Source organism: Festucalex cinctus, chromosome 8 (assembly GCF_051991245.1).
Source record: "Festucalex cinctus isolate MCC-2025b chromosome 8, RoL_Fcin_1.0, whole genome shotgun sequence".
NCBI classification, from domain to species: Eukaryota; Metazoa; Chordata; class Actinopteri; order Syngnathiformes; family Syngnathidae; genus Festucalex; species Festucalex cinctus.
In genome coordinates this window covers 8688622-8709983 of record NC_135418.1, presented here as the reverse complement: position 1 = coordinate 8709983, position 21362 = coordinate 8688622, and the positions used below count along the sequence as shown (strand labels likewise).

The window sequence follows — 21362 nt, the reverse complement described above, 5'->3', positions numbered from 1 at the left end:
CTGCCGAGTTCATTTCTCGGAACTTACAAAAGCTGTTAAAGGTTTGAGACCATCTGTAGGCTGTATGAGATGCTGTTTCTTTCTGCCCTTCTCTGACTGGTCTATTCAACAAGCACTAGTGTTAATATTAAATGTGAGTTTTTAAGGTTGTCGTGGCCGAGTGGTTAAGGCGATGGACTAGAAATCCATTGGGGTCTCCCCTCGTAGGTTCGAATCCTGCCGACAAAGGCTGTGTTTTCTGTAATACAGCACTGTCTTGTCTAATTAGATAAAGTTTGTGATCATGGCTATTGGCAAGGTGTCACTGATGCTGTAAGTACCTCAGCAAATTTGGAATTTCGGACCAAGTGCAGCCATGGGAACAAGGCACACTCTTGACAACTACTGTTGAAGGCATCAGGGTTGACTTGGCTTGTGGGATTTTATTTAGAGACCAGTCTGTTGAAATGAGACCAGCTGTTGGCCGTTGTTCAATAACGAGTTGTTTACAAAGGTAAACGGGTTCTTCAGTCAGCATGGCCAAGTGTTCTAATGAGCTATACAAAGTGAACTTCCTTCCACTGTGTATGAAGACTTTTGGTTTCCCAAAGAAGGTATGGGTTTGAGTAAAAGTCTTGTCAATATATTTTGAACATGAGTATGAACTCAGCAGTAGATACTTAAGTGACCAGACTATTGCATTTTAGTTTCACAAGAAATACAGATTGTTACAATTCAGCATAGCCGATTACTCTCGGGCACTTGACAAAGGATGACTCCTACAGCAAATTGGGCTTTCTGCCTCCAAATGAAAGCATGGATTCAAAATGCACTGCTGAAAGTTGCTTTGCTGGGACGAGACTGGTTTCGGTTTTGTTTCCCTTGATTCCAATATTGCCATATGTCAGGATGGCCGAGTGGTCTAAGGCGCCAGACTCAAGAGATGCATCTTTCCTTAGTGATTTGGGCTTTCTGGTCTCTGAATGGAGGCGTGGGTTCAAATCCCACTCCTGACACCCTCTTTTCAATGTGATTTTTGATTCGGCTCTTGACACTTGTCTGAAAGACTTCACTGCAGGTTTTGCATTAATCATTGTATTATACGCTCATGATGTTGTAACCATCAAAATGTGCTGTTTAGTCTTAAAACCTGATTGTGTAAAACCGAGGAGACATTACAATAAGTGGATTTATTGTGATCCCGATGAGCCCCTTCCGACCAAAGTCACCACGAGCCTTACCATTGGATGTCTTTTAATGGAGATGGTTTTTGTGACATGCATGGAACAGAATGACAGCCAATCAAGAAGCCAGTTGAAGCTCATACTGTTGCCGAAAATCAGAAATGGGGGCAATCACTGGTGTTGATGCTAATGTTAACACATAAAGCTGAAGCGCGAAGTTGTTGTGGCCGAGTGTTTAAGGTGATGGACTTGAAATCCATTGGGGTTTACCCACGTAGGTTCGAATCCTGCCGACAACGCAATCACTTTCTGAATTTTAGCTCTCTTTCTTCTTTTGGGTTCAGTTCCATCAGAAAAATGGTGATGTCATCAAAATATGACTGGTTCCTCAGCAAATCGGGTTTTCTGATCAAATTCCAGTCTGGATTCAAAGCCCACTGTTGAAGGTGTGTCTGCCGAGTTCATTTCTCGGAACTTACAAAAGCTGTTAAAGGTTTGAGACCATCTGTAGGCTGTATGAGATGCTGTTTCTTTCTGCACTTCTGACTGGTCTATTCAACAAGCACTAGTGTTAATATTAAATGTGAGTTTTTAAGGTTGTCGTGGCCGAGTGGTTAAGGCGATGGACTAGAAATCCATTGGGGTCTCCCCTCGTAGGTTCGAATCCTGCCGACAACGGCTGTGTTTTCTGTAATACAGCACTGTCTTGTCTAATTAGATAAAGTTTGTGATCATGGCTATTGGCAAGGTGTCACTGATGCTGTAAGTACCTCAGCAAATTTGGAATTTCGGACCAAGTGCAGCCATGGGAACAAGGCACACTCTTGACAACTACTGTTGAAGGCATCAGGGTTGACTTGGCTTGTGGGATTTTATTTAGAGACCAGTCTGTTGAAATGAGACCAGCTGTTGGCCGTTGTTCAATAACGAGTTGTTTACAAAGGTAAACAGGTTCTTCAGAGTCAGCATGGCCAAGTGTTCTAATGAGCTATACAAAGTGCACTTCCTTCCACTGTGTATGAAGACTTTTGGTTTCCCAAAGAAGGTATGGGTTTGAGTAGAAGTCTTGTCAATATATTTTGAACATGAGTATGAACTCAGCAGTAGATACTTAAGTGACCAGACTATTGCATTTTAGTTTCACAAGAAATACAGATTGTTACAATTCAGCATAGCCGATTACTCTCGGGCACTTGACAAAGGATGACTCCTACAGCAAATTGGGCTTTCTGCCTCCAAATGAAAGCATGGATTCAAAATGCACTGCTGAAAGTTGCTTTGCTGGGACGAGACTGGTTTCGGTTTTGTTTCCCTTGATTCTAATATTGCCATATGTCAGGATGGCCGAGTGGTCTAAGGCGCCAGACTCAAGAGATGCATCTTTCCTTAGTGATTTGGGCTTTCTGGTCTCTGAATGGAGGCGTGGGTTCAAATCCCACTCCTGACACCCTCTTTTCAATGTGATTTTTGATTCGGCTCTTGACACTTGTCTGAAAGACTTCACTGCAGGTTTTGCATTAATCATTGTATTATACGCTCATGATGTTGTAACCATCAAAATGTGCTGTTTAGTCTTAAAACCTGATTGTGTAAAACCGAGGAGACATTACAATAAGTGGATTTATTGTGATCCCGATGAGCCCCTTCCGACCAAAGTCACCACGAGCCTTACCATTGGATGTCTTTTAATGGAGATGGTTCTTGTGACATGCATGGAACAGAATGACAGCCAATCAAGAAGCCAGTTGAAGCTCATACTGTTGCCGAAAATCAGAAATGGGGGCAATCACTGGTGTTGATGCTAATGTTAACACATAAAGCTGAAGCGTGAAGTTGTTGTGGCCGAGTGGTTAAGGCGATGGACTTGAAATCCATTGGGGTTTACCCACGTAGGTTCGAATCCTGCCGACAACGCAATCACTTTCTGAATTTTAGCTCTCTTTCTTCTTTTGGGTTCAGTTCCATCAGAAAAATGGTGATGTCATCAAAATGTGACTGGTTCCTCAGCAAATCGGGTCTTCTGATCAAATTCCAGTCTGGATTCAAAGCCCACTGTTGAAGGTGTGTCTGCCGAGTTCATTTCTCGGAACTTACAAAAGCTGTTAAAGGTTTGAGACCATCTGTAGGCTGTATGAGATGCTGTTTCTTTCTGCCCTTCTCTGACTGGTCTATTCAACAAGCACTAGTGTTAATATTAAATGTGAGTTTTTAAGGTTGTCGTGGCCGAGTGGTTAAGGCGATGGACTAGAAATCCATTGGGGTCTCCACTCGTAGGTTTGAATCCTGCCGACAACGGCTGTGTTTTCTGTAATACAGCACTGTCTTGTCTAATTAGATAAAGTTTGTGATCATGGCTATTGTCAAGGTGTCACTGATGCTGTAAGTACCTCAGCAAATTTGGAATTTCGGACCAAGTGCAGCCATGGGAACAAGGCACAATCTTGACAACGACTGTTGAAGGCATCAGGGTTGACTTGGCTTGTGGGATTTTATTTAGAGACCAGTCTGTTGAAATGAGACCAGCTGTTGGCCGTTGTTCAATAACGAGTTGTTTACAAAGGTAAACAGGTTCTTCAGAGTCAGCATGGCCAAGTGTTCTAATGAGCTATACAAAGTGCACTTTCTTCCACTGTGTATGAAGACTTTTGGTTTCCCAAAGAAGGTATGGGTTTGAGTAAAAGTCTTGTCAATATATTTTGAACATGAGTATGAACTCAGCAGTAGATACTTAAGTGACCAGACTATTGCATTTTAGTTTCACAAGAAATACAGATTGTTACAATTCAGCATAGCCGATTACTCTCGGGCACTTGACAAAGGATGACTCCTACAGCAAATTGGGCTTTCTGCCTCCAAATGAAAGCATGGATTCAAAATGCACTGCTGAAAGTTGCTTTGCTGGGACGAGACTGGTTTCGGTTTTGTTTCCCTTGATTCCAATATTGCCATATGTCAGGATGGCCGAGTGGTCTAAGGCGCCAGACTCAAGAGATGCATCTTTCCTTAGTGATTTGGGCTTTCTGGTCTCTGAATGGAGGCGTGGGTTCAAATCCCACTCCTGACACCCTCTTTTCAATGTGATTTTTGATTCGGCTCTTGACACTTGTCTGAAAGACTTCACTGCAGGTTTTGCATTAATCATTGTATTATACGCTCATGATGTTGTAACCATCAAAATGTGCTGTTTAGTCTTAAAACCTGATTGTGTAAAACCGAGGAGACATTACAATAAGTGGATTTATTGTGATCCCGATGAGCCCCTTCCGACCAAAGTCACCACGAGCCTTACCATTGGATGTCTTTTAATGGAGATGGTTCTTGTGACATGCATGGAACAGAATGACAGCCAATCAAGAAGCCAGTTGAAGCTCATACTGTTGCCGAAAATCAGAAATGGGGGCAATCACTGGTGTTGATGCTAATGTTAACACATAAAGCTGAAGCGTGAAGTTGTTGTGGCCGAGTGGTTAAGGCGATGGACTTGAAATCCATTGGGGTTTACCCACGTAGGTTCGAATCCTGCCGACAACGCAATCACTTTCTGAATTTTAGCTCTCTTTCTTCTTTTGGGTTCAGTTCCATCAGAAACATGGTGATGTCATCAAAATATGACTGGTTCCTCAGCAAATCAGGTCTTCTGATCAAATTCCAGTCTGGATTCAAAGCCCACTGTTGAAGGTGTGTCTGCCGAGTTCATTTCTCGGAACTTACAAAAGCTGTTAAAGGTTTGAGACCATCTGTAGGCTGTATGAGATGCTGTTTCTTTCTGCACTTCTGACTGGTCTATTCAACAAGCACTAGTGTTAATATTAAATGTGAGTTTTTAAGGTTGTCGTGGCCGAGTGGTTAAGGCGATGGACTAGAAATCCATTGGGGTCTCCCCTCGTAGGTTCGAATCCTGCCGACAACGGCTGTGTTTTCTGTAATACAGCACTGTCTTGTCTAATTAGATAAAGTTTGTGATCATGGCTATTGTCAAGGTGTCACTGATGCTGTAAGTACCTCAGCAAATTTGGAATTTCGGACCAAGTGCAGCCATGGGAACAAGGCACACTCTTGACAACTACTGTTGAAGGCATCAGGGTTGACTTGGCTTGTGGGATTTTATTTAGAGACCAGGCTGTTGAAATGAGACCAGCTGTTGGCCGTTGTTCAATAACGAGTTGTTTACAAAGGTAAACGGGTTCTTCAGTCAGCATGGCCAAGTGTTCTAATGAGCTATACAAAGTGAACTTCCTTCCACTGTGTATGAAGACTTTTGGTTTCCCAAAGAAGGTATGGGTTTGAGTAAAAGTCTTGTCAATATATTTTGAACATGAGTATGAACTCAGCAGTAGATACTTAAGTGACCAGACTATTGCATTTTAGTTTCACAAGAAATACAGATTGTTACAATTCAGCATAGCCGATTACTCTCGGGCACTTGACGAAGGATGACTCCTACAGCAAATTGGGCTTTCTGCCTCCAAATGAAAGCATGGATTCAAAATGCCCTGCTGAAAGTTTCTTTGCTGGGACGAGACTGGTTTCGGTTTTGTTTCCCTTGATTTGAATATTGCCATATGTCAGGATGGCCGAGTGGTCTAAGGCGCCAGACTCAAGAGATGCATTTTTCCTTAGTGATTTGGGCTTTCTGGTCTCTGAATGGAGGCGTGGGTTCAAATTCCACTCCTGACACCCTCTTTTCAATGTGATTTTTGATTCGGCTCTTGACACTTGTCCGAAAGACTTCACTGCAGGTTTTGCATTAATCATTGTATTATACGCTCATGATGTTGTAACCATCAAAATGTGCTGTTTAGTCTTAAAACCTGATTGTGTAAAACCGAGGAGACATTACAATAAGTGGATTTATTGTGATCCCGATGAGCCCCTTCCGACCAAAGTCACCACGAGCCTTACCATTGGATGTCTTTTAATGGAGATGGTTTTTGTGACATGCATGGAACAGAATGACAGCCAATCAAGAAGCCAGTTGAAGCTCATACTGTTGCCGAAAATCAGAAATGGGGGCAATCACTGGTGTTGATGCTAATGTTAACACATAAAGCTGAAGCGCGAAGTTGTTGTGGCCGAGTGTTTAAGGTGATGGACTTGAAATCCATTGGGGTTTACCCACGTAGGTTCGAATCCTGCCGACAACGCAATCACTTTCTGAATTTTAGCTCTCTTTCTTCTTTTGGGTTCAGTTCCATCAGAAAAATGGTGATGTCATCAAAATATGACTGGTTCCTCAGCAAATCGGGTTTTCTGATCAAATTCCAGTCTGGATTCAAAGCCCACTGTTGAAGGTGTGTCTGCCGAGTTCATTTCTCGGAACTTACAAAAGCTGTTAAAGGTTTGAGACCATCTGTAGGCTGTATGAGATGCTGTTTCTTTCTGCCCTTCTCTGACTGGTCTATTCAACAAGCACTAGTGTTAATATTAAATGTGAGTTTTTAAGGTTGTCGTGGCTGAGTGGTTAAGGCGATGGACTAGAAATCCATTGGGGTCTCCCCTCGTAGGTTCGAATCCTGCCGACAACGGCTGTGTTTTCTGTAATACAGCACTGTCTTGTCTAATTAGATAAAGTTTGTGATCATGGCTATTGTCAAGGTGTCACTGATGCTGTAAGTACCTCAGCAAATTTGGAATTTCGGACCAAGTGCAGCCAGGGGAACAAGGCACACTCTTGACAACTACTGTTGAAGGCATCAGGGTTGACTTGGCTTGTGGGATTTTATTTAGAGACCAGTCTGTTGAAATGAGACCAGCTGTTGGCCGTTGTTCAATAACGAGTTGTTTACAAAGGTAAACAGGTTCTTCAGAGTCAGCATGGCCAAGTGTTCTAATGAGCTATACAAAGTGCACTTTCTTCCACTGTGTATGAAGACTTTTGGTTTCCCAAAGAAGGTATGGGTTTGAGTAAAAGTCTTGTCAATATATTTTGAACATGAGTATGAACTCAGCAGTAGATACTTAAGTGACCAGACTATTGCATTTTAGTTTCACAAGAAATACAGATTGTTACAATTCAGCATAGCCGATTACTCTCGGGCACTTGACAAAGGATGACTCCTACAGCAAATTGGGCTTTCTGCCTCCAAATGAAAGCATGGATTCAAAATGCCCTGCTGAAAGTTTCTTTGCTGGGACGAGACTGGTTTCGGTTTTGTTTCCCTTGATTTGAATATTGCCATATGTCAGGATGGCCGAGTGGTCTAAGGCGCCAGACTCAAGAGATGCATTTTTCCTTAGTGATTTGGGCTTTCTGGTCTCTGAATGGAGGCGTGGGTTCAAATTCCACTCCTGACACCCTCTTTTCAATGTGATTTTTGATTCGGCTCTTGACACTTGTCCGAAAGACTTCACTGCAGGTTTTGCATTAATCATTGTATTATACGCTCATGATGTTGTAACCATCAAAATGTGCTGTTTAGTCTTAAAACCTGATTGTGTAAAACCGAGGAGACATTACAATAAGTGGATTTATTGTGATCCCGATGAGCCCCTTCCGACCAAAGTCACCACGAGCCTTACCATTGGATGTCTTTTAATGGAGATGGTTCTTGTGACATGCATGGAACAGAATGACAGCCAATCAAGAAGCCAGTTGAAGCTCATACTGTTGCCGAAAATCAGAAATGGGGGCAATCACTGGTGTTGATGCTAATGTTAACACATAAAGCTGAAGCGTGAAGTTGTTGTGGCCGAGTGGTTAAGGCGATGGACTTGAAATCCATTGGGGTTTACCCACGTAGGTTCGAATCCTGCCGACAACGCAATCACTTTCTGAATTTTAGCTCTCTTTCTTCTTTTGGGTTCAGTTCCATCAGAAAAATGGTGATGTCATCAAAATGTGACTGGTTCCTCAGCAAATCGGGTCTTCTGATCAAATTCCAGTCTGGATTCAAAGCCCACTGTTGAAGGTGTGTCTGCCGAGTTCATTTCTCGGAACTTACAAAAGCTGTTAAAGGTTTGAGACCATCTGTAGGCTGTATGGGATGCTGTTTCTTTCTGCCCTTCTGACTGGTCTATTCAACAAGCACTAGTGTTAATATTAAATGTGAGTTTTTAAGGTTGTCGTGGCCGAGTGGTTAAGGCGATGGACTAGAAATCCATTGGGGTCTCCCCTCGTAGGTTCGAATCCTGCCGACAACGGCTGTGTTTTCTGTAATACAGCACTGTCTTGTCTAATTAGATAAAGTTTGTTATCATGGCTATTGTCAAGGTGTCACTGATGCTGTAAGTACCTCAGCAAATTTGGAATTTCGGACCAAGTGCAGCCATGGGAACAAGGCACACTCTTGACAACTACTGTTGAAGGCATCAGGGTTGACTTGGCTTGTGGGATTTTATTTAGAGACCAGTCTGTTGAAATGAGACCAGCTGTTGGCCGTTGTTCAATAACGAGTTGTTTACAAAGGTAAACAGGTTCTTCAGAGTCAGCATGGCCAAGTGTTCTAATGAGCTATACAAAGTGCACTTCCTTCCACTGTGTATGAAGACTTTTGGTTTCCCAAAGAAGGTATGGGTTTGAGTAAAAGTCTTGTCAATATATTTTGAACATGAGTATGAACTCAGCAGTAGATACTTAAGTGACCAGACTATTGCATTTTAGTTTCACAAGAAATACAGATTGTTACAATTCAGCATAGCCGATTACTCTCGGGCACTTGACAAAGGATGACTCCTACAGCAAATTGGGCTTTCTGCCTCCAAATGAAAGCATGGATTCAAAATGCACTGCTGAAAGTTGCTTTGCTGGGACGAGACTGGTTTCGGTTTTGTTTCCCTTGATTCCAATATTGCCATATGTCAGGATGGGCGAGTGGTCTAAGGCGCCAGACTCAAGAGATGTATCTTTCCTTAGTGATTTGGGCTTTCTGGTCTCTGAATGGAGGCGTGGGTTCAAATCCCACTCCTGACACCCTCTTTTCAATGTGATTTTTGATTCGGCTCTTGACACTTGTCTGAAAGACTTCACTGCAGGTTTTGCATTAATCATTGTATTATACGCTCATGATGTTGTAACCATCAAAATGTGCTGTTTAGTCTTAAAACCTGATTGTGTAAAACCGAGGAGACATTACAATAAGTGGATTTATTGTGATCCCGATGAGCCCCTTCCGACCAAAGTCACCACGAGCCTTACCATTGGATGTCTTTTAATGGAGATGGTTTTTGTGACATGCATGGAACAGAATGACAGCCAATCAAGAAGCCAGTTGAAGCTCATACTGTTGCCGAAAATCAGAAATGGGGGCAATCACTGGTGTTGATGCTAATGTTAACACATAAAGCTGAAGCGCGAAGTTGTTGTGGCCGAGTGTTTAAGGTGATGGACTTGAAATCCATTGGGGTTTACCCACGTAGGTTCGAATCCTGCCGACAACGCAATCACTTTCTGAATTTTAGCTCTCTTTCTTCTTTTGGGTTCAGTTCCATCAGAAAAATGGTGATGTCATCAAAATATGACTGGTTCCTCAGCAAATCGGGTTTTCTGATCAAATTCCAGTCTGGATTCAAAGCCCACTGTTGAAGGTGTGTCTGCCGAGTTCATTTCTCGGAACTTACAAAAGCTGTTAAAGGTTTGAGACCATCTGTAGGCTGTATGAGATGCTGTTTCTTTCTGCCCTTCTCTGACTGGTCTATTCAACAAGCACTAGTGTTAATATTAAATGTGAGTTTTTAAGGTTGTCGTGGCTGAGTGGTTAAGGCGATGGACTAGAAATCCATTGGGGTCTCCCCTCGTAGGTTCGAATCCTGCCGACAACGGCTGTGTTTTCTGTAATACAGCACTGTCTTGTCTAATTAGATAAAGTTTGTGATCATGGCTATTGTCAAGGTGTCACTGATGCTGTAAGTACCTCAGCAAATTTGGAATTTCGGACCAAGTGCAGCCAGGGGAACAAGGCACACTCTTGACAACTACTGTTGAAGGCATCAGGGTTGACTTGGCTTGTGGGATTTTATTTAGAGACCAGTCTGTTGAAATGAGACCAGCTGTTGGCCGTTGTTCAATAACGAGTTGTTTACAAAGGTAAACAGGTTCTTCAGAGTCAGCATGGCCAAGTGTTCTAATGAGCTATACAAAGTGCACTTTCTTCCACTGTGTATGAAGACTTTTGGTTTCCCAAAGAAGGTATGGGTTTGAGTAAAAGTCTTGTCAATATATTTTGAACATGAGTATGAACTCAGCAGTAGATACTTAAGTGACCAGACTATTGCATTTTAGTTTCACAAGAAATACAGATTGTTACAATTCAGCATAGCCGATTACTCTCGGGCACTTGACAAAGGATGACTCCTACAGCAAATTGGGCTTTCTGCCTCCAAATGAAAGCATGGATTCAAAATGCTCTGCTGAAAGTTGCTTTGCTGGGACGAGACTGGTTTCGGTTTTGTTTCCCTTGATTCCAATATTGCCATATGTCAGGATGGCCGAGTGGTCTAAGGCGCCAGACTCAAGAGATGCATCTTTCCTTAGTGATTTGGGCTTTCTGGTCTCTGAATGGAGGCGTGGGTTCAAATCCCACTCCTGACACCCTCTTTTCAATGTGGTTTTTGATTCGGCTCTTAACACTTGTCTGAAAGACTTCACTGCAGGTTTTGCATTAATCATTGTATTATACGCTCATGATGTTGTAACCATCAAAATGTGCTGTTTAGTCTTAAAACCTGATTGTGTAAAACCGAGGAGACATTACAATAAGTGGATTTATTGTGATCCCGATGAGCCCCTTCCGACCAAAGTCACCACGAGCCTTACCATTGGATGTCTTTTAATGGAGATGGTTCTTGTGACATGCATGGAACAGAATGACAGCCAATCAAGAAGCCAGTTGAAGCTCATACTGTTGCCGAAAATCAGAAATGGGGGCAATCACTGGTGTTGATGCTAATGTTAACACATAAAGCTGAAGCGTGAAGTTGTTGTGGCCGAGTGGTTAAGGCGATGGACTTGAAATCCATTGGGGTTTACGCACGTAGGTTCGAATCCTGCCGACAACGCAATCACTTTCTGAATTTTAGCTCTCTTTCTTCTTTTGGGTTCAGTTCCATCAGAAAAATGGTGATGTCATCAAAATGTGACTGGTTCCTCAGCAAATCGGGTCTTCTGATCAAATTCCAGTCTGGATTCAAAGCCCACTGTTGAAGGTGTGTCTGCCGAGTTCATTTCTCGGAACTTACAAAAGCTGTTAAAGGTTTGAGACCATCTGTAGGCTGTATGAGACGCTGTTTCTTTCTGCCCTTCTCTGACTGGTCTATTCAACAAGCACTAGTGTTAATATTAAATGTGAGTTTTTAAGGTTGTCGTGGCCGAGTTGTTAAGGAGATGGACTAGAAATCCATTGGGGTCTCCACTCGTAGGTTCGAATCCTGCCGACAACGGCTGTGTTTTCTGTAATACAGCACTGTCTTGTCTAATTAGATAAAGTTTGTGATCATGGCTATTGTCAAGGTGTCACTGATGCTGTAAGTACCTCAGCAAATTTGGAATTTCGGACCAAGTGCAGCCATGGGAACAAGGCACACTCTTGACAACTACTGTTGAAGGCATCAGGGTTGACTTGGCTTGTGGGATTTTATTTAGAGACCAGTCTGTTGAAATGAGACCAGCTGTTGGCCGTTGTTCAATAACGAGTTGTTTACAAAGGTAAACAGGTTCTTCAGAGTCAGCATGGCCAAGTGTTCTAATGAGCTATACAAAGTGCACTTTCTTCCACTGTGTATGAAGACTTTTGGTTTCCCAAAGAAGGTATGGGTTTGAGTAAAAGTCTTGTCAATATATTTTGAACATGAGTATGAACTCAGCAGTAGATACTTAAGTGACCAGACTATTGCATTTTAGTTTCACAAGAAATACAGATTGTTACAATTCAGCATAGCCGATTACTCTCGGGCACTTGACAAAGGATGACTCCTACAGCAAATTGGGCTTTCTGCCTCCAAATGAAAGCATGGATTCAAAATGCACTGCTGAAAGTTGCTTTGCTGGGACGAGACTGGTTTCGGTTTTGTTTCCCTTGATTCCAATATTGCCATATGTCAGGATGGCCGAGTGGTCTAAGGCGCCAGACTCAAGAGATGCATCTTGCCTTAGTGATTTGGGCTTTCTGGTCTCTGAATGGAGGCGTGGGTTCAAATCCCACTCCTGACACCCTCTTTTCAATGTGATTTTTGATTCGGCTCTTGACACTTGTCTGAAAGACTTCACTGCAGGTTTTGCATTAATCATTGTATTATACGCTCATGATGTTGTAACCATCAAAATGTGCTGTTTAGTCTTAAAACCTGATTGTGTAAAACCGAGGAGACATTACAATAAGTGGATTTATTGTGATCCCGATGAGCCCCTTCCGACCAAAGTCACCACGAGCCTTACCATTGGATGTCTTTTAATGGAGATGGTTCTTGTGACATGCATGGAACAGAATGACAGCCAATCAAGAAGCCAGTTGAAGCTCATACTGTTGCCGAAAATCAGAAATGGGGGCAATCACTGGTGTTGATGCTAATGTTAACACATAAAGCTGAAGCGTGAAGTTGTTGTGGCCGAGTGGTTAAGGCGATGGACTTGAAATCCATTGGGGTTTACCCACGTAGGTTCGAATCCTGCCGACAACGCAATCACTTTCTGAATTTTAGCTCTCTTTCTTCTTTTGGGTTCAGTTCCATCAGAAAAATGGTGATGTCATCAAAATGTGACTGGTTCCTCAGCAAATCGGGTCTTCTGATCAAATTCCAGTCTGGATTCAAAGCCCACTGTTGAAGGTGTGTCTGCCGAGTTCATTTCTCGGAACTTACAAAAGCTGTTAAAGGTTTGAGACCATCTGTAGGCTGTATGGGATGCTGTTTCTTTCTGCCCTTCTGACTGGTCTATTCAACAAGCACTAGTGTTAATATTAAATGTGAGTTTTTAAGGTTGTCGTGGCCGAGTGGTTAAGGCGATGGACTAGAAATCCATTGGGGTCTCCCCTCGTAGGTTCGAATCCTGCCGACAACGGCTGTGTTTTCTGTAATACAGCACTGTCTTGTCTAATTAGATAAAGTTTGTGATCATGGCTATTGTCAAGGTGTCACTGATGCTGTAAGTACCTCAGCAAATTTGGAATTTCGGACCAAGTGCAGCCAGGGGAACAAGGCACACTCTTGACAACTACTGTTGAAGGCATCAGGGTTGACTTGGCTTGTGGGATTTTATTTAGAGACCAGTCTGTTGAAATGAGACCAGCTGTTGGCCGTTGTTCAATAACGAGTTGTTTACAAAGGTAAACAGGTTCTTCAGAGTCAGCATGGCCAAGTGTTCTAATGAGCTATACAAAGTGCACTTCCTTCCACTGTGTATGAAGACTTTTGGTTTCCCAAAGAAGGTATGGGTTTGAGTAGAAGTCTTGTCAATATATTTTGAACATGAGTATGAACTCAGCAGTAGATACTTAAGTGACCAGACTATTGCATTTTAGTTTCACAAGAAATACAGATTGTTACAATTCAGCATAGCCGATTACTCTCGGGCACTTGACAAAGGATGACTCCTACAGCAAATTGGGCTTTCTGCCTCCAAATGAAAGCATGGATTCAAAATGCACTGCTGAAAGTTGCTTTGCTGGGACGAGACTGGTTTCGGTTTTGTTTCCCTTGATTCTAATATTGCCATATGTCAGGATGGCCGAGTGGTCTAAGGCGCCAGACTCAAGAGATGCATCTTTCCTTAGTGATTTGGGCTTTCTGGTCTCTGAATGGAGGCGTGGGTTCAAATCCCACTCCTGACACCCTCTTTTCAATGTGATTTTTGATTCGGCTCTTGACACTTGTCTGAAAGACTTCACTGCAGGTTTTGCATTAATCATTGTATTATACGCTCATGATGTTGTAACCATCAAAATGTGCTGTTTAGTCTTAAAACCTGATTGTGTAAAACCGAGGAGACATTACAATAAGTGGATTTATTGTGATCCCGATGAGCCCCTTCCGACCAAAGTCACCACGAGCCTTACCATTGGATGTCTTTTAATGGAGATGGTTCTTGTGACATGCATGGAACAGAATGACAGCCAATCAAGAAGCCAGTTGAAGCTCATACTGTTGCCGAAAATCAGAAATGGGGGCAATCACTGGTGTTGATGCTAATGTTAACACATAAAGCTGAAGCGTGAAGTTGTTGTGGCCGAGTGGTTAAGGCGATGGACTTGAAATCCATTGGGGTTTACCCACGTAGGTTCGAATCCTGCCGACAACGCAATCACTTTCTGAATTTTAGCTCTCTTTCTTCTTTTGGGTTCAGTTCCATCAGAAAAATGGTGATGTCATCAAAATGTGACTGGTTCCTCAGCAAATCGGGTCTTCTGATCAAATTCCAGTCTGGATTCAAAGCCCACTGTTGAAGGTGTGTCTGCCGAGTTCATTTCTCGGAACTTACAAAAGCTGTTAAAGGTTTGAGACCATCTGTAGGCTGTATGAGATGCTGTTTCTTTCTGCCCTTCTCTGACTGGTCTATTCAACAAGCACTAGTGTTAATATTAAATGTGAGTTTTTAAGGTTGTCGTGGCCGAGTGGTTAAGGCGATGGACTAGAAATCCATTGGGGTCTCCACTCGTAGGTTTGAATCCTGCCGACAACGGCTGTGTTTTCTGTAATACAGCACTGTCTTGTCTAATTAGATAAAGTTTGTGATCATGGCTATTGTCAAGGTGTCACTGATGCTGTAAGTACCTCAGCAAATTTGGAATTTCGGACCAAGTGCAGCCATGGGAACAAGGCACAATCTTGACAACGACTGTTGAAGGCATCAGGGTTGACTTGGCTTGTGGGATTTTATTTAGAGACCAGTCTGTTGAAATGAGACCAGCTGTTGGCCGTTGTTCAATAACGAGTTGTTTACAAAGGTAAACAGGTTCTTCAGAGTCAGCATGGCCAAGTGTTCTAATGAGCTATACAAAGTGCACTTTCTTCCACTGTGTATGAAGACTTTTGGTTTCCCAAAGAAGGTATGGGTTTGAGTAAAAGTCTTGTCAATATATTTTGAACATGAGTATGAACTCAGCAGTAGATACTTAAGTGACCAGACTATTGCATTTTAGTTTCACAAGAAATACAGATTGTTACAATTCAGCATAGCCGATTACTCTCGGGCACTTGACAAAGGATGACTCCTACAGCAAATTGGGCTTTCTGCCTCCAAATGAAAGCATGGATTCAAAATGCACTGCTGAAAGTTGCTTTGCTGGGACGAGACTGGTTTCGGTTTTGTTTCCCTTGATTCCAATATTGCCATATGTCAGGATGGCGGAGTGGTCTAAGGCGCCAGACTCAAGAGATGCATCTTTCCTTAGTGATTTGGGCTTTCTGGTCTCTGAATGGAGGCGTGGGTTCAAATCCCACTCCTGACACCTTCTTTTCAATGTGATTTTTGATTCGGCTCTTGACACTTGTCTGAAAGACTTCACTGCAGGTTTTGCATTAATCATTGTATTATACGCTCATGATGTTGTAACCATCAAAATGTGCTGTTTAGTCTTAAAACCTGATTGTGTAAAACCGAGGAGACATTACAATAAGTGGATTTATTGTGATCCCGATGAGCCCCTTCCGACCAAAGTCACCACGAGCCTTACCATTGGATGTCTTTTAATGGAGATGGTTCTTGTGACATGCATGGAACAGAATGACAGCCAATCAAGAAGCCAGTTGAAGCTCATACTGTTGCCGAAAATCAGAAATGGGGGCAATCACTGGTGTTGATGCTAATGTTAACACATAAAGCTGAAGCGTGAAGTTGTTGTGGCCGAGTGGTTAAGGCGATGGACTTGAAATCCATTGGGGTTTACACACGTAGGTTCGAATCCTGCCGACAACGCAATCACTTTCTGAATTTTAGCTCTCTTTCTTCTTTTGGGTTCAGTTCCATCAGAAAAATGGTGATGTCATCAAAATGTGACTGGTTCCTCAGCAAATCGGGTCTTCTGATCAAATTCCAGTCTGGATTCAAAGCCTACTGTTGAAGGTGTGTCTGCCGAGTTCATTTCTCGGAACTTACAAAAGCTGTTAAAGGTTTGAGACCATCTGTAGGCTGTATGAGATGCTGTTTCTTTCTGCCCTTCTCTGACTGGTCTATTCAACAAGCACTAGTGTTAATATTAAATGTGAGTTTTTAAGGTTGTCGTGGCCGAGTGGTTAAGGCGATGGACTAGAAATCCATTGGGGTCTCCCCTCGTAGGTTCGAATCCTGCCGACAACGGATGTGTTTTCTGTAATACAGCACTGTCTTGTCTAATTAGATAAAGTTTGTGATCATGGCTATTGTCAAGGTGTCACTGATGCTGTAAGTACCTCAGCAAATTTGGAATTTGGACCAAGTGCACCCATGGGAACAAGGCACACTCTTGACAACTACTGTTGAAGGCATCAGGGTTGACTTGGCTTCTGGGATTTTATTTAGAGACCAGGCTGTTGAAATGAGACCAGCTGTTGGCCGTTGTTCAATAACGAGTTGTTTACAAAGGTAAACGGGTTCTTCAGTCAGCATGGCCAAGTGTTCTAATGAGCTATACAAAGTGAACTTCCTTCCACTGTGTATGAAGACTTTTGGTTTCCCAAAGAAGGTATGGGTTTGAGTAAAAGTCTTGTCAATATATTTTGAACATGAGTATGAACTCAGCAGTAGATACTTAAGTGACCAGACTATTGCATTTTAGTTTCACAAGAAATACAGATTGTTACAATTCAGCATAGCCGATTACTCTCGGGCACTTGACAAAGGATGACTCCTACAGCAAATTGGGCTTTCTGCCTCCAAATGAAAGCATGGATTCAAAATGCACTGCTGAAAGTTGCTTTGCTGGGACGAGACTGGTTTCGGTTTTGTTTCCCTTGATTCCAATATTGCCATATGTCAGGATGGCCGAGTGGTCTAAGGCGCCAGACTCAAGAGATGCATCTTTCCTTAGTGATTTGGGCTTTCTGGTCTCTGAATGGAGGCGTGGGTTCAAATCCCACTCCTGACACCCTCTTTTCAATGTGATTTTTGATTCGGCTCTTGACACTTGTCTGAAAGACTTCACTGCAGGTTTTGCATTAATCATTGTATTATACGCTCATGATGTTGTAACCATCAAAATGTGCTGTTTAGTCTTAAAACCTGATTGTGTAAAACCGAGGAGACATTACAATAAGTGGATTTATTGTGATCCCGATGAGCCCCTTCCGACCAAAGTCACCACGAGCCTTACCATTGGATGTCTTTTAATGGAGATGGTTCTTGTGACATGCATGGAACAGAATGACAGCCAATCAAGAAGCCAGTTGAATCTCATACTGTTGCCGAAAATCAGAAATGGGGGCAATCACTGGTGTTGATGCTAATGTTAACACATAAAGCTGAAGCATGAAGTTGTTGTGGCTGAGTGGTTAAGGCGATGGACTTGAAATCCATTGGGGTTTACCCACGTAGGTTCGAATCCTGCCGACAACGCAATCACTTTCTGAATTTTAGCTCTCTTTCTTCTTTTGGGTTCAGTTCCATCAGAAAAATGGTGATGTCATCAAAATATGACTGGTTCCTCAGCAAATCGGGTCTTCTGATCAAATTCCAGTCTGGATTCAAAGCCCACTGTTGAAGGTGTGTCTGCCGAGTTCATTTCTCGGAACTTACAAAAGCTGTTAAAGGTTTGAGACCATCTGTAGGCTGTATGAGATGCTGTTTCTTTCTGCCCTTCTCTGACTGGTCTATTCAACAAGCACTAGTGTTAATATTAAATGTGAGTTTTTAAGGTTGTCGTGGCCGAGTGGTTAAGGCGATGGACTAGAAATCCATTGGGGTCTCCCCTCGTAGGTTCGAATCCTGCCGACAACGGCTGTGTTTTCTGTAATACAGCACTGTCTTGTCTAATTAGATAAAGTTTGTGATCATGGCTATTGGCAAGGTGTCACTGATGCTGTAAGTACCTCAGCAAATTTGGAATTTCGGACCAAGTGCAGCCATGGGAACAAGGCACACTCTTGACAACTACTGTTGAAGGCATCAGGGTTGACTTGGCTTGTGGGATTTTATTTAGAGACCAGTCTGTTGAAATGAGACCAGCTGTTGGCCGTTGTTCAATAACGAGTTGTTTACAAAGGTAAACAGGTTCTTCAGAGTCAGCATGGCCAAGTGTTCTAATGAGCTATACAAAGTGCACTTCCTTCCACTGTGTAAGAAGACTTTTGGTTTCCCAAAGAAGGTATGGGTTTGAGTAAAAGTCTTGTCAATATATTTTGAACATGAGTATGAACTCAGCAGTAGATACTTAAGTGACCAGACTATTGCATTTTAGTTTCACAAGAAATACAGATTGTTACAATTCAGCATAGCCGATTACTCTCGGGCACTTGACAAAGGATGACTCCTACAGCAAATTGGGCTTTCTGCCTCCAAATGAAAGCATGGATTCAAAATGCACTGCTGAAAGTTGCTTTGCTGGGACGAGACTGGTTTCGGTTTTGTTTCCCTTGATTCCAATATTGCCATATGTCAGGATGGCCGAGTGGTCTAAGGCGCCAGACTCAAGAGATGCATCTTTCCTTAGTGATTTGGGCTTTCTGGTCTCTGAATGGAGGCGTGGGTTCAAATCCCACTCCTGACACCTTCTTTTCAATGTGATTTTTGATTCGGCTCTTGACACTTGTCTGAAAGACTTCACTGCAGGTTTTGCATTAATCATTGTATTATACGCTCATGATGTTGTAACCATCAAAATGTGCTGTTTAGTCTTAAAACCTGATTGTGTAAAACCGAGGAGACATTACAATAAGTGGATTTATTGTGATCCCGATGAGCCCCTTCCGACCAAAGTCACCACGAGCCTTACCATTGGATGTCTTTTAATGGAGATGGTTCTTGTGACATGCATGGAACAGAATGACAGCCAATCAAGAAGCCAGTTGAAGCTCATACTGTTGCCGAAAATCAGAAATGGGGGCAATCACTGGTGTTGATGCTAATGTTAACACATAAAGCTGAAGCGTGAAGTTGTTGTGGCCGAGTGGTTAAGGCGATGGACTTGAAATCCATTGGGGTTTACCCACGTAGGTTCGAATCCTGCCGACAACGCAATCACTTTCTGAATTTTAGCTCTCTTTCTTCTTTTGGGTTCAGTTCCATCAGAAAAATGGTGATGTCATCAAAATGTGACTGGTTCCTCAGCAAATCGGGTCTTCTGATCAAATTCCAGTCTGGATTCAAAGCCTACTGTTGAAGGTGTGTCTGCCGAGTTCATTTCTCGGAACTTACAAAAGCTGTTAAAGGTTTGAGACCATCTGTCGGCTGTATGAGATGCTGTTTCTTTCTGCCCTTCTCTGACTGGTCTATTCAACAAGCACTAGTGTTAATATTAAATGTGAGTTTTTAAGGTTGTCGTGGCCGAGTGGTTAAGGCGATGGACTAGAAATCCATTGGGGTCTCCCCTCGTAGGTTCGAATCCTGCCGACAACGGATGTGTTTTCTGTAATACAGCACTGTCTTGTCTTATTAGATAAAGTTTGTGATCATGGCTATTGTCAAGGTGTCACTGATGCTGTAAGTACCTCAGCAAATTTGGAATTTGGACCAAGTGCAGCCATGGGAACAAGGCACACTCTTGACAACTACTGTTGAAGGCATCAGGGTTGACTTGGCTTCTGGGATTTTATTTAGAGACCAGTCTGTTGAAATGAGACCAGCTGTTGGCCGTTGTTCAATAACGAGTTGTTTACAAAGGTAAACGGGTTCTTCAGTCAGCATGGCCAAGTGTTCTAATGAGCTATACAAAGTGCACTTCCTTCCACTGTGTATGAAGACTTTTGGTTTCCCAAAGAAGGTATGGGTTTGAGTAAAAGTCTTGTCAATATATTTTCAACATGAGTATGAACTCAGCAGTAGATACTTAAGTGACCAGACTATTGCATTTTAGTTTCACAAGAAATACAGATTGTTACAATTCAGCATAGCCGATTACTCTCGGGCACTTGACAAAGGATGACTCCTACAGCAAATTGGGCTTTCTGCCTCCAAATGAAAGCATGGATTCAAAATGCACTGCTGAAAGTTGCTTTGCTGGGACGAGACTGGTTTCGGTTTTGTTTCCCTTGATTCCAATATTGCCATATGTCAGGATGGCCGAGTGGTCTAAGGCGCCAGACTCAAGAGATGCATCTTTCCTTAGTGATTTGGGCTTTCTGGTCTCTGAATGGAGGCGTGGGTTCAAATCCCACTCCTGACACCCTCTTTTCAATGTGATTTTTGATTCGGCTCTTGACACTTGTCTGAAAGACTTCACTGCAGGTTTTGCATTAATCATTGTATTATACGCTCATGATGTTGTAACCATCAAAATGTGCTGTTTAGTCTTAAAACCTGATTGTGTAAAACCGAGGAGACATTACAATAAGTGGATTTATTGTGATCCCGATGAGCCCCTTCCGACCAAAGTCACCACGAGCCTTACCATTGGATGTCTTTTAATGGAGATGGTTCTTGTGACATGCATGGAACAGAATGACAGCCAATCAAGAAGCCAGTTGAAGCTCATACTGTTGCCGAAAATCAGAAATGGGGGCAATCACTGGTGTTGATGCTAATGTTAACACATAAAGCTGAAGCGTGAAGTTGTTGTGGCCGAGTGGTTAAGGCGATGGACTTGAAATCCATTGGGATTTACCCACGTAGGTTCGAATCCTGCCGACAACGCAATCACTTTCTGAATTTTAGCTCTCTTTCTTCTTTTGGGTTCAGTTCCATCAGAAAAATGGTGATGTCATCAAAATGTGACTGGTTCCTCAGCAAATCGGGTCTTCTGATCAAATTCCAGTCTGGATTCAAAGCCTACTGTTGAAGGTGTGTCTGCCGAGTTCATTTCTCGGAACTTACAAAAGCTGTTAAAGGTTTGAGACCATCTGTAGGCTGTATGAGATGCTGTTTCTTTCTGCCCTTCTCTGACTGGTCTATTCAACAAGCACTAGTGTTAATATTAAATGTGAGTTTTTAAGGTTGTCGTGGCCGAGTGGTTAAGGCGATGGACTAGAAATCCATTGGGGTCTCCCCTCGTAGGTTCGAATCCTGCCGACAACGGATGTGTTTTCTGTAATACAGCACTGTCTTGTCTTATTAGATAAAGTTTGTGATCATGGCTATTGTCAAGGTGTCACTGATGCTGTAAGTACCTCAGCAAATTTGGAATTTGGACCAAGTGCAGCCATGGG

At 42.6% G+C, this 21362-nt stretch overlaps 1 protein-coding gene and 40 non-coding genes across 41 annotated transcripts in view; all 41 read left to right on the top strand.

Annotated features, from left to right (window-relative positions):
- Positions 1 to 21362, top strand: part of LOC144024231 (uncharacterized) — a 107860-nt gene that overhangs the window by 18821 nt on the left and 67677 nt on the right. The gene's annotated exons all lie outside the window — the stretch shown is intronic.
- On the top strand, positions 147 to 228 carry trnas-aga (transfer RNA serine (anticodon AGA)). The gene has a single exon. It is a non-coding gene; the product is annotated as a tRNA-Ser (tRNA).
- Positions 883 to 995, top strand: trnal-caa (transfer RNA leucine (anticodon CAA)). Its single transcript has 2 exons — positions 883 to 920; positions 950 to 995. It is a non-coding gene; the product is annotated as a tRNA-Leu (tRNA).
- Positions 1381 to 1462, top strand: trnas-uga (transfer RNA serine (anticodon UGA)). Its single transcript has one exon. It is a non-coding gene; the product is annotated as a tRNA-Ser (tRNA).
- Positions 1760 to 1841, top strand: trnas-aga (transfer RNA serine (anticodon AGA)). The gene has a single exon. It is a non-coding gene; the product is annotated as a tRNA-Ser (tRNA).
- trnal-caa (transfer RNA leucine (anticodon CAA)) lies at positions 2498 to 2610 on the top strand. The gene is made up of 2 exons: positions 2498 to 2535; positions 2565 to 2610. It is a non-coding gene; the product is annotated as a tRNA-Leu (tRNA).
- Positions 2996 to 3077, top strand: trnas-uga (transfer RNA serine (anticodon UGA)). The gene has a single exon. It is a non-coding gene; the product is annotated as a tRNA-Ser (tRNA).
- On the top strand, positions 3377 to 3458 carry trnas-aga (transfer RNA serine (anticodon AGA)). The gene has a single exon. It is a non-coding gene; the product is annotated as a tRNA-Ser (tRNA).
- On the top strand, positions 4115 to 4227 carry trnal-caa (transfer RNA leucine (anticodon CAA)). The gene is made up of 2 exons: positions 4115 to 4152; positions 4182 to 4227. It is a non-coding gene; the product is annotated as a tRNA-Leu (tRNA).
- trnas-uga (transfer RNA serine (anticodon UGA)) lies at positions 4613 to 4694 on the top strand. Its single transcript has one exon. It is a non-coding gene; the product is annotated as a tRNA-Ser (tRNA).
- Positions 4992 to 5073, top strand: trnas-aga (transfer RNA serine (anticodon AGA)). Its single transcript has one exon. It is a non-coding gene; the product is annotated as a tRNA-Ser (tRNA).
- Positions 5728 to 5840, top strand: trnal-caa (transfer RNA leucine (anticodon CAA)). Its single transcript has 2 exons — positions 5728 to 5765; positions 5795 to 5840. It is a non-coding gene; the product is annotated as a tRNA-Leu (tRNA).
- trnas-uga (transfer RNA serine (anticodon UGA)) lies at positions 6226 to 6307 on the top strand. The gene has a single exon. It is a non-coding gene; the product is annotated as a tRNA-Ser (tRNA).
- On the top strand, positions 6607 to 6688 carry trnas-aga (transfer RNA serine (anticodon AGA)). The gene has a single exon. It is a non-coding gene; the product is annotated as a tRNA-Ser (tRNA).
- trnal-caa (transfer RNA leucine (anticodon CAA)) lies at positions 7345 to 7457 on the top strand. The gene is made up of 2 exons: positions 7345 to 7382; positions 7412 to 7457. It is a non-coding gene; the product is annotated as a tRNA-Leu (tRNA).
- trnas-uga (transfer RNA serine (anticodon UGA)) lies at positions 7843 to 7924 on the top strand. Its single transcript has one exon. It is a non-coding gene; the product is annotated as a tRNA-Ser (tRNA).
- On the top strand, positions 8222 to 8303 carry trnas-aga (transfer RNA serine (anticodon AGA)). The gene has a single exon. It is a non-coding gene; the product is annotated as a tRNA-Ser (tRNA).
- trnal-caa (transfer RNA leucine (anticodon CAA)) lies at positions 8960 to 9072 on the top strand. Its single transcript has 2 exons — positions 8960 to 8997; positions 9027 to 9072. It is a non-coding gene; the product is annotated as a tRNA-Leu (tRNA).
- On the top strand, positions 9458 to 9539 carry trnas-uga (transfer RNA serine (anticodon UGA)). Its single transcript has one exon. It is a non-coding gene; the product is annotated as a tRNA-Ser (tRNA).
- Positions 9839 to 9920, top strand: trnas-aga (transfer RNA serine (anticodon AGA)). Its single transcript has one exon. It is a non-coding gene; the product is annotated as a tRNA-Ser (tRNA).
- Positions 10577 to 10689, top strand: trnal-caa (transfer RNA leucine (anticodon CAA)). Its single transcript has 2 exons — positions 10577 to 10614; positions 10644 to 10689. It is a non-coding gene; the product is annotated as a tRNA-Leu (tRNA).
- trnas-uga (transfer RNA serine (anticodon UGA)) lies at positions 11075 to 11156 on the top strand. The gene has a single exon. It is a non-coding gene; the product is annotated as a tRNA-Ser (tRNA).
- On the top strand, positions 11456 to 11537 carry trnas-aga (transfer RNA serine (anticodon AGA)). The gene has a single exon. It is a non-coding gene; the product is annotated as a tRNA-Ser (tRNA).
- Positions 12194 to 12306, top strand: trnal-caa (transfer RNA leucine (anticodon CAA)). Its single transcript has 2 exons — positions 12194 to 12231; positions 12261 to 12306. It is a non-coding gene; the product is annotated as a tRNA-Leu (tRNA).
- On the top strand, positions 12692 to 12773 carry trnas-uga (transfer RNA serine (anticodon UGA)). Its single transcript has one exon. It is a non-coding gene; the product is annotated as a tRNA-Ser (tRNA).
- Positions 13071 to 13152, top strand: trnas-aga (transfer RNA serine (anticodon AGA)). The gene has a single exon. It is a non-coding gene; the product is annotated as a tRNA-Ser (tRNA).
- Positions 13809 to 13921, top strand: trnal-caa (transfer RNA leucine (anticodon CAA)). Its single transcript has 2 exons — positions 13809 to 13846; positions 13876 to 13921. It is a non-coding gene; the product is annotated as a tRNA-Leu (tRNA).
- Positions 14307 to 14388, top strand: trnas-uga (transfer RNA serine (anticodon UGA)). The gene has a single exon. It is a non-coding gene; the product is annotated as a tRNA-Ser (tRNA).
- On the top strand, positions 14688 to 14769 carry trnas-aga (transfer RNA serine (anticodon AGA)). The gene has a single exon. It is a non-coding gene; the product is annotated as a tRNA-Ser (tRNA).
- Positions 15426 to 15538, top strand: trnal-caa (transfer RNA leucine (anticodon CAA)). The gene is made up of 2 exons: positions 15426 to 15463; positions 15493 to 15538. It is a non-coding gene; the product is annotated as a tRNA-Leu (tRNA).
- Positions 15924 to 16005, top strand: trnas-uga (transfer RNA serine (anticodon UGA)). Its single transcript has one exon. It is a non-coding gene; the product is annotated as a tRNA-Ser (tRNA).
- On the top strand, positions 16305 to 16386 carry trnas-aga (transfer RNA serine (anticodon AGA)). Its single transcript has one exon. It is a non-coding gene; the product is annotated as a tRNA-Ser (tRNA).
- Positions 17040 to 17152, top strand: trnal-caa (transfer RNA leucine (anticodon CAA)). Its single transcript has 2 exons — positions 17040 to 17077; positions 17107 to 17152. It is a non-coding gene; the product is annotated as a tRNA-Leu (tRNA).
- trnas-uga (transfer RNA serine (anticodon UGA)) lies at positions 17538 to 17619 on the top strand. Its single transcript has one exon. It is a non-coding gene; the product is annotated as a tRNA-Ser (tRNA).
- Positions 17919 to 18000, top strand: trnas-aga (transfer RNA serine (anticodon AGA)). Its single transcript has one exon. It is a non-coding gene; the product is annotated as a tRNA-Ser (tRNA).
- Positions 18657 to 18769, top strand: trnal-caa (transfer RNA leucine (anticodon CAA)). The gene is made up of 2 exons: positions 18657 to 18694; positions 18724 to 18769. It is a non-coding gene; the product is annotated as a tRNA-Leu (tRNA).
- trnas-uga (transfer RNA serine (anticodon UGA)) lies at positions 19155 to 19236 on the top strand. The gene has a single exon. It is a non-coding gene; the product is annotated as a tRNA-Ser (tRNA).
- On the top strand, positions 19536 to 19617 carry trnas-aga (transfer RNA serine (anticodon AGA)). The gene has a single exon. It is a non-coding gene; the product is annotated as a tRNA-Ser (tRNA).
- trnal-caa (transfer RNA leucine (anticodon CAA)) lies at positions 20271 to 20383 on the top strand. Its single transcript has 2 exons — positions 20271 to 20308; positions 20338 to 20383. It is a non-coding gene; the product is annotated as a tRNA-Leu (tRNA).
- Positions 20769 to 20850, top strand: trnas-uga (transfer RNA serine (anticodon UGA)). The gene has a single exon. It is a non-coding gene; the product is annotated as a tRNA-Ser (tRNA).
- trnas-aga (transfer RNA serine (anticodon AGA)) lies at positions 21150 to 21231 on the top strand. The gene has a single exon. It is a non-coding gene; the product is annotated as a tRNA-Ser (tRNA).